Source organism: Arachis ipaensis, chromosome B08 (assembly GCF_000816755.2).
Source record: "Arachis ipaensis cultivar K30076 chromosome B08, Araip1.1, whole genome shotgun sequence".
NCBI classification, from domain to species: domain Eukaryota; kingdom Viridiplantae; phylum Streptophyta; class Magnoliopsida; order Fabales; family Fabaceae; genus Arachis; species Arachis ipaensis.
Window position 1 is genome coordinate 118,397,144 of NC_029792.2, and position 9,435 is coordinate 118,406,578.

At 35.7% G+C, this 9,435-nt stretch overlaps 1 pseudogene; it reads left to right on the forward strand.

Moving 5' to 3' along the window:
• LOC107612735 lies at window positions 3,628-8,909 on the forward strand (annotated as a pseudogene).

Consider the following 9,435-nt stretch of genomic DNA (forward strand, 5'->3'; position numbering starts at 1 on the left):
TTCTATTTTAAAAATAATTTTATTTTATTAGGTTTTCTAATTTATTTTATTGCATTTTTCTTTTACTTTGAAAATTTTAGAGTATAAAGATCTTCCGTTAAACAATTCAACCATATAATCAAAAAGTAGTTCAAGAGAATAGGTTTGAATTTTGGTAATTTATTGAGTCTAATCGAAATAAATACATTAGTGTATCCGGCAGTTATGGTGAGTGCGGAATTTATGGGATCTCAAACAATCAGTAACGAAACAATCTCTGAAAGAACGGACACTTGGGAATATGGGGATAAATGGAAAGAAGGGGTTGATTTGGTGTTGAACAAAAGTTCAGTTGGCGTCGAAATGGCTGTGTGGTGCGACGGAGAGTACGTCATTGTGCATTTTAAAAGGGCCTTCTTGCTGGCTGTTGTAGGTGACGATGAAGAGAGAGGCGTGGCTGGTCATGGAGTTCGCGAATGGGTTGATGCCACGGTGAACAGCGCTGACGAGGCAGATATAGGAGCAGTGCGGAAGTCAGCTGCTAGTGGCGGAGGTGATAATGTCCACGCTGAACTTGATGGCGTGGAGGGCAGGGAGGAGCGTGAAGCCCCTTATGCACCCAACGAGCAGAATCAAGCCGGAAAAGAGATTGGCGGAGGTGCGGAGAATTGTTCTAACAACATAGTGGAGAAAAATATTCCACCAAGTGTAGTTAATGAGATCCACGCTAGTTTGAACGAGAGTGGTAAGCAGCATGTTGGCATATGTCTGACGAGGGGTGATGCAGTGCAAGTTTCAAATTTAGAGAATGAGAATACAGTGGTGCAGGAAACTGAGTTGGATGATGAAGGGGCTGTAAGGAACTTGGAAGATTCGGAGGACTCAGAGCATGATGCAGATGGTGAAACTAATCAAGATGAACACGAAGGAAGTTGGGATAAAGATATGGTTGAAAATAGGCTGCTTGGAATTTGGCTGTCGAATCAGGAGCTATTTTATATGACGAGGATGAGGACATTATGGCTATTCTCCAAGCTCAGAATGAAGTATTGGCACAAAAAAGAAAGCAAGCAAAACAAAAAGAGAAAGAAAGAAGGTGTCGCCCCAAAAACCGAAATAAGGTGTGTAATAAAGTTTTTAAATGATTTTAGTTCGTGAAATATGAGGGGTTTAGGGCGTGTTGGAAAGTGGAAAATGGTAACAAATTTAAGCGTAAAAATAATGTAAATATGTTAGGATTGATAGAGACAAAGAAGGAGGTGATTTCTAAGTTTGATGTAGTGCAATTTTGGGGTAATAATGCGGTGAGTTTGGAATTTGTGGGATCGGAATGTGCTTCTAGAGATTTATTAATAATGTGAGATGTTATGATGTTTAGGTTGAGTAATTATTACAAAGGAGAGATATGATTATGTATAGAAGGGGAATTGACAAACAATAATTTTTATTTGTGCTGTTTGCTTGGTGTATGGTGCGCATACAAGGGAAGAGAAGCTTGTTGTGTGGGAAGAGTTGAGTTTTTTATCGGAAATATGTCAGGTTCCTCTTTGCTACATGAGTGTCTTCAATGAGGTTGTGCAGTTGGAAGAAAGAAAAGGCACTAGTGTGTTAACAACATTATCAAACTGGTAGATATAGAGGTGAATGACCGTAAGTTTACGTGGTTCAGGAGGTCAATCGTGCAATCAAATTAATAAAATATTGGTGAGTTTGGTTTCATTGTTATCATTTGGAGCACTTGGTTGAAAAGGAATGACAGAATTTTTAGGAACCAAGAATCAGGTGTTGCAGGAGTAGTTAACAGGTCGATTAAGAGTTACAAAGAGTGAAGTGATATTTGATCTTTTGGGTTGTTGATAGTTTGTGTCAAAGATGATTAGGAATTAGTTTATTTTATCTGTTTAGTACTTTTCTATTGAGACGTTGATGTTCCACCTTATTGTGTTGAGCTTTTTATTTAAAAAAAAATATAATAAACAAAGTCGTTAATTCAACATTTATTAATGGATAACAACAAAAAGAAAAAAAAATTGCATAAATAATAGAAATAGGTTGATAATATACAAACTAATTTGGACAACAAAAAAAAGTAACAAAAAGAAGATATAGATTTTCACCTTTTGTTATATGGTATAAAGATTATATATAATATAATAAATGGTACATGTTCTCATATATAAGAACATGGGATTTAATATTATCTTTTCATGAAATTTCTCTGCCTTAATAAAAGAACTAATATCATTTAGACTTAATGTTTATTTTTGTACTTAATAAAAAAATTAATATCATTTAACTTTAATTTTTAATTTTCAAGATACATGAAAAGTTGTAATTTTTTATGCATTAGATAATTTAAAAGATACTTATTACATAAGAAGTTAAAAATATTCAAAACTTAAAAATCTATTTAATAACAAAATTAAGTTTGTTCAAGATCGTAGGGAGAGCTAGAGAGAGAAAGAGAAAGTTAAAACTTTTTAACTAATTACAAAGAATCACCACCATCAAAATTATTAAATTTGAGTACATCAAGTGAGGTTTGAGAAGCAAACTAGAACCATAAAATCTAAAAATTTTATGTTTCTCTTTATAGTGTTTCACTTTAAGTAACTATTTTTTATAAATAATATTCAAATGACGAACAAAATAATAAGAAGATTCGTATTAGATTATGAAAATTAATTCCATTCTTATAATATGATGGTATTATTTCAAAACATGTAAAATCAAATAATAAAGTATAGTTTAATTTATGTGCACAATAAAATAAATATAAAACTTATAAAATAGCAGTCGAATGTGGATAGCAATGGTTACCTTCTATCCCAAGGCACTATATTAAACTGCGACTTAAATTTATAATTATTAGTTAAAAAACTTACAATTATATACTATTTTAAATTATTTTAGTTGAAAATAATATATTTTGATATTGTTTTTTAGGATTACTGATATCAAATTTTGATAATTTGAAAAAATTTTAAATACTTTATGTCTTAATTCTTTTAGCAAAACTTCAACAACTCATCAAAGTTAACACAATAGATGGTTATAAATCAAAGTGATAGATAAGAGTAAAAATTGCGACGATGATACTTGGTGATAATTAATAACGATAGGATGAAGAGAATGTGGAAGGAGAAAAAAAAGTGAAAAAGGAAAACAAGGTAATATAATAGTGGCGATGAGATAATAACATGTATGTGTTCTTAATATTTAGATTATTTATTAAATTTATAATTTTAAAAATAAAATTATAAAAATTAATCTCTTCAAAATAATAGAAAAGCGACTATTTGTGCTTGTTGAACTGCTAGTAAAATATAAAAGTGATATTATTATTCTTTTTTATGACCATTACATATTACATATGATAAAGTCAAGTGATATTTTTATGCATAGAAAAATTTTGAAGATTTACTAATATTCGTTTTTATATGAAGTTGATAATTAAAAATTATTACATAATAATTTAATTAAACATATTTTAAAAATTATTTTTATAATATTTTATTATTTTTAACATATTTTTAAAATTATCTCTAAAATTTAGTTTATATTAATTTTTTACCTAACATCTGAGAAAGTATTCGATGGATATGCAAGTAAAGCAAGCCAACAACTACCCAAACTACTTTCCGAAAACGAAAATTACAAACATGCCCTCAAGGCCATTGCTGAGTGAGAGTGAGTGAGGAAGACGTTGATTGCTGAATGCTGTTACACTGAGTCATAGCTTCATGTAAGAGTGTAAGACCATAGCTCCATTTCCATGATCTGAACAAAGAACATGAAGAACAAGACCCAAACCCTCTCTCTTCTCTTCTTCCTCCTCTTCCAATTCCTCTGCTTCAACCACGTCCATTCCTGGAAGAAAGAAGAGTTCCGAACCTGCCACCAAACCCCTTTCTGCAAACGCGCCCGATCCCGAACCTCATCCACTTCCACCCCTCTCATCGCCACTGACGTCACCATCTCTGACGGAAACCTCATTGCCAAACTCGTCGCTAAATCCAAACAAGAAGAAACCCAACAAAACACAAACCCTTTACTCCTCTCTCTCTCCGTATACCAAAACGGCGTCGTTCGCGTAACCATCGATGAGGACCGTTCCCTCAACCCTCCCAAGTCCCGCTTCCACGTCCCCGACGTCGTCGTTTCGGAGTTTCAAAGCACAAAGCTATGGCTCCAGCGCGTCACGCAGGAAACCCTAGACGGTGACGATTCTCCTTCCTCCGTCGTCTATGTCTCTGATGGATTTGACGCCGTGCTCCGCCACGATCCCTTCGAGGTCTTTGTCCGAGATAAATCGAATGGGAACACTCGTGTCGTGTCTATGAACTCTCACGGATTGTTTGATTTCGAGCAATTGAAGGGGAAAGGCGAATGCGACGATTGGGAAGAGAGTTTCCGAAGTCACCACGATAAGCGACCTTACGGTCCTCAGTCGATTAGCTTCGACGTCACGTTTCATGGCGCGGATTTTGTGTATGGAATCCCTGAGCATGCCACGGGCCTCGCGTTGAAGCCGACGAAGGGGCCTGGCGTGGAAGAATCTGAACCATATAGGCTATTCAATTTGGATGTTTTCGAGTACATTCATGATTCACCTTTCGGCCTATACGGATCAGTTCCGTTCATGCTTTCGCATGGGAAGCAGAGGGGGAGTTCAGGTTTTTTCTGGTTGAATGCTGCTGAAATGCAAATCGATGTTCTTGGATCGGGCTGGGATGCGGAGAATGGGATTTCGAAGCTGCCCAAGAACCGGGTTGATACGCTTTGGATGAGTGAGGCTGGTGTTGTGGATGCGTTTTTCTTCGTTGGTCCTACCCCTAAGGATGTGCTGAAGCAGTACACAAGTGTAACGGGGATGCCGGCGATGCCACAATTGTTTTCAACAGCTTATCATCAGTGTAGGTGGAACTATAAGGACGAGGAGGATGTGGAGCATGTGGATTCTAAGTTTGATGAGTTTGATATACCTTATGATGTGTTGTGGCTTGACATTGTGCACACTGATGGGAAGAAGTATTTTACTTGGGACAATGTGCTGTTCCCTAACCCTGAGGAGATGCAGAGGAAGATTGCTGTGAAGGGCAGGCACATGGTTACCATCGTGGATCCTCATATTAAGTGCGACAATTCATTTCCTTTGCACAAGGAGGCAACTGAGAAGGGGTATTATGTTAAGGATTGTAATGGCAATGACTATGATGGATGGTGCTGGCCTGGCTCATCTTCATACCTCAATATGTTGAGCCCGGGGGTAGGTCTTGGTGGGGTGATAAGTTCTCTTATCAGAATTATGTTGGTTCAACTCCTTCACTCTATATATGGAACCACATGAACGAGCCTTCGGTCTTCAATGGCCCTGAGGTATGTGAGATATTTCAGGGGCATACTTGCTATTTTGGTTTCATGGTTTTGATTATGTCCTGGATGTACTTATGCAATGTATTTCATGGCACATTGATTATTTCATGCATTTGGATTTAGAAAAAGGAATAGAATTCATATATTTGTAGGGAACTAACCACTGATCAATAAACCCATTTCATCATAGTTATCTAAGCAACGCAATAATGATCATATGAGCCTCTAAATAGAAGACTGGCATTCCTCTTATATGCTAGGAAATTCAATAAGATTATAAATAGTTCATGCACGGATAGACTAACATACGTTATCTCTATAAGGCCACAAAGATGATATGCATTTATCACAACTCAATAGTATTAGAGGCCAATATCTTCTTCCCACGTTTTATGCCACCCCGATGCTTCATATCATTTGTTGTTATGGCAATAAACTGTTAGTGTAGCTTCTTTAGCAAATTGCCTCAACTGGAAGAGGCTGGAGAATAAAAACTAAATATCCCTTGGTGATTGAGGAGTCAAACAATATATAGGATAATATTGGGGCTAAAATTTGATTCTGAGATATCCAACAATGTGGTCTAACTGGTTCTGCTATCTTATACAAGTACCTATGATTGTTCATTTCTCATGTCTATTTATAATTCTTTAAGGTTTTATGTCATTTGAAAAGTAGAGCATGGATCTATGGGTTCCATGTAATCCATATTTCCTGCTCCACTGTTCTTTTATGACATGTCTATTGAGATTTTAAACTTATAATGTCCTCTTGGAGATATGCAAATCAAAGATGTGGTTGGTTGCTTTGTATCCAGGTGACAATGCTTAGAGATGCTTTACACATCGGAGGTGTGGAGCATCGTGAGGTGCACAATGCCTATGGATACTACTTCCACATGGCAACATCTGAAGGGCTGGTAAAACGTGGTGATGGGAAAGAGAGGCCATTTGTTCTGTCGAGAGCATTATTTGCTGGAACTCAAATGTACGGAGCAATTTGGACTGGGGACAACACTGCCGAGTGGGATCACCTAAGAGTTTCTGTTCCAATGGTTTTGACCCTTGGTCTTACTGGGGTGTCATTCTCTGGTTGGTACCATCCTTCTCATGAAGTATTAATTATTTCTATTTATCTCGGATATTTATTCTCAGTATTAGATATTAGCACAATATGTCATTCAAATGATCATATCTCATGTATGTTACATAGGTGCTGATGTTGGTGGCTTTTTTGGGAATCCTGAGCCTGAATTATTGGTTCGGTGGTATCAGCTAGGAGCTTTCTATCCTTTCTTTAGGGCCCATGCCCATCATGATACCAAAAGACGAGAACCATGGTTGTTTGGGTAAGATTGCTTTACTTTAAGACTTTCTTTTTCTTAAGTAAAATAAATCCTTTTCTTTTGGTAATTAGTCAGCAGCCTTACTTTTCTTTGATTACAAGCCATCCACTGCTGAAAATGAGTGAAATTCATATTAAATCATGCAATAACCTATTGAAGTGAAGTGACTGATTTATTTATTTATTTTTTTTTTTGGGGGAAGTGACTACAAAAATATTATGTCACTTTAGATTTATAAATGAATTGGAGCACATGAAATGAAATATTACTAAAAATTGTTTCTAAAAGGGCATATATTAAATCAGGCTATCTGTACTCTAGAAATAAAGTTCTCCACAGAAGTACTATGCCACTTTAGATGTAAATGAATTGGAGCTACATTGTATGTCAAACTTCAAATCAGTATAATATAAATAGACGTCCACTAAAATTCACAACAACTCCCATTTGGCTTCTTCTCCTGATCTTCCTAACTGGGTGATGCAAACATGCAGGGAGTTAATATGTAGCAATACTGCCTAAATTTGTCATAATTCAATTGTCTTGATTATCAAATTGTGCCTGATATTGTGTTAAGGGCCAGTTTGGATAAATAACTTAATTAGGCTCTTTTGAAAAATGAGTTTAAAACCCTAAACACTTACTAGAATTTAAACAAACAATTTCTCAACATTTCTGATTTGATTAATTTTGTTTGTCAACATTATGATATAGTGATCCTAGTGTTATGCAGAGAAGGAAATACAGAGTTGATTCGGGATGCAATACATGTTCGATATGCACTGCTTCCATATTACTATACATTATTCAGGGAGGCTAACACTACTGGTGTTCCTGTTATGCGTCCATTGTGGATGGAATTCCCATCTGAGGAAGCTACCTTCAGCAATGATGAAGCTTTCATGATTGGAAACAGTCTATTAGTGCAGGGGATATACACTGAGGTGCTTTAGTTAGTTTTTCAGTAAAATCATTTGTTTCCTTCATTTTTGTGGTTCCCGACTGAAGATTTTACAATGCTTATGGATGGCAGCGAGCTAAACAAACTTAAGTGTATTTGCCCGGAAAAGAACTTTAGAACCGGAAATATATACAAGGGAGGGGCGACACACAAGTTGGCTGTTACAGAAGAGAGCATTGCTGTCTTCATGAGAGCTGGAACCATTATAACAAGGAAAGACCGATTTAGGAGAAGTTCCACTCAGATGACAAATGATCCTTATACTCTGGTATGTATTCATGCTGACTTTCTGCAATTCTTGTTAATATGCTTGAATGCTTATACTTGGTCTTGGACTATTGTTTTTCTATTCAACAGGAACACTTTGAACATTGTATGCCATATTGCCATTGTGAGAAAATTTTGCTGTGGAATATTTGAATGAGTTTAATGTAAAATAGATTGCAACTCTTATCATGATAAAATTTCTGATGTTGTCCGACAGGTAATAGCTGTAAATAGTTCTCAAGCAGCCGAAGGTGAACTATACATTGATGATGGCAGCAGCTTTAATTTTCTGCAAGGTGCCTATATCCACAGGCGTTTCATTTTCAAAGATGGCAAGCTTACATCTTTAGACCTCGCACCTGCTTCCAATGGCAATGCTCGGTATCCGGTAAACACTGTTATTGAGAGGATTATTCTGTTAGGACATGCTTCTGGTTCAAAGAATGCTCTGGTTGAACCTTCAAATCAGAAGGTTGATAACTTGATATTGAACTCACCCCATTTTGGGTTCAAAGGAAAAACTCACCAGCAGTAATCACCATTCGCAAGCCTAATGTCCGTGTCACCGATGATTGGACTATAAAAATTTCGTGATGCAACCAAAGTTTCTTTGAGGGAGGAATCTAATGCCCAATCATCAATCTTGGAGGGCAAAACCAAATTTGCCCTGTTTCTGTAGCTATGTTTGTAGAAGTTGAGGCAAGAAAGGGAAACAAGTCAACAACATTCTTGAAGAATGTCTGCACCAAATTTAGTTTCCTTGTTTAATGACGTAGGATTTGATAACTTTTTGAGACACCGTTGTTTTCTACGAGAATCAGTTTGGTAAGGAAAATTTTTCATCCTCCGGAATGGTGCTCTCTTGCTCATGGTTGTTTCTTGAGAAAGCTGATGTGATCAATTTTATAACTTGGTTAGTTTAGGTTTATGCAAACTTAATCATCTATACTAAATGGATTTTCACTTAAAATTTTATTTGTTGACGTGACTTGTAAGTTGGGTATACATATAACGCATTAATGCTGCCGAAATGTGCTAATTGAGGAAAAATATCAACATAACAAATGTTATATAGATAAAATGTGATCATTTCTAGGTTGATCAAATTTTATTTGTGTGGTTGTGATATCAAACAAAATTTTATTTAATTTTAAAATCACAGAAAAGAAAAACTAAAGTATATATAACCATCTCTTTAAAATGTTTACGAACTTAAGAAATGTTGCAGTAGACCATATGCAATTTGGTGTATAAATATAAATAGATAATTCCGTTAGCACGTGGCTATTACAAAATCAATAATGCTAGATGAAGAACCATTCTTGATTTCTTGTCCAATCATTGTACAGCTACGGTATAGAAAGTTTTCGTATTTACTTTTACGAGTAAATAGTCATTTTTTATCATAAAAGATTGAGGCGCTGGTAATATTGACAATGAATAATTCAAATAAATTTTATAACCATGAAAAATTTACTCCGTTTAACATTTATAACCAAATGTAAAT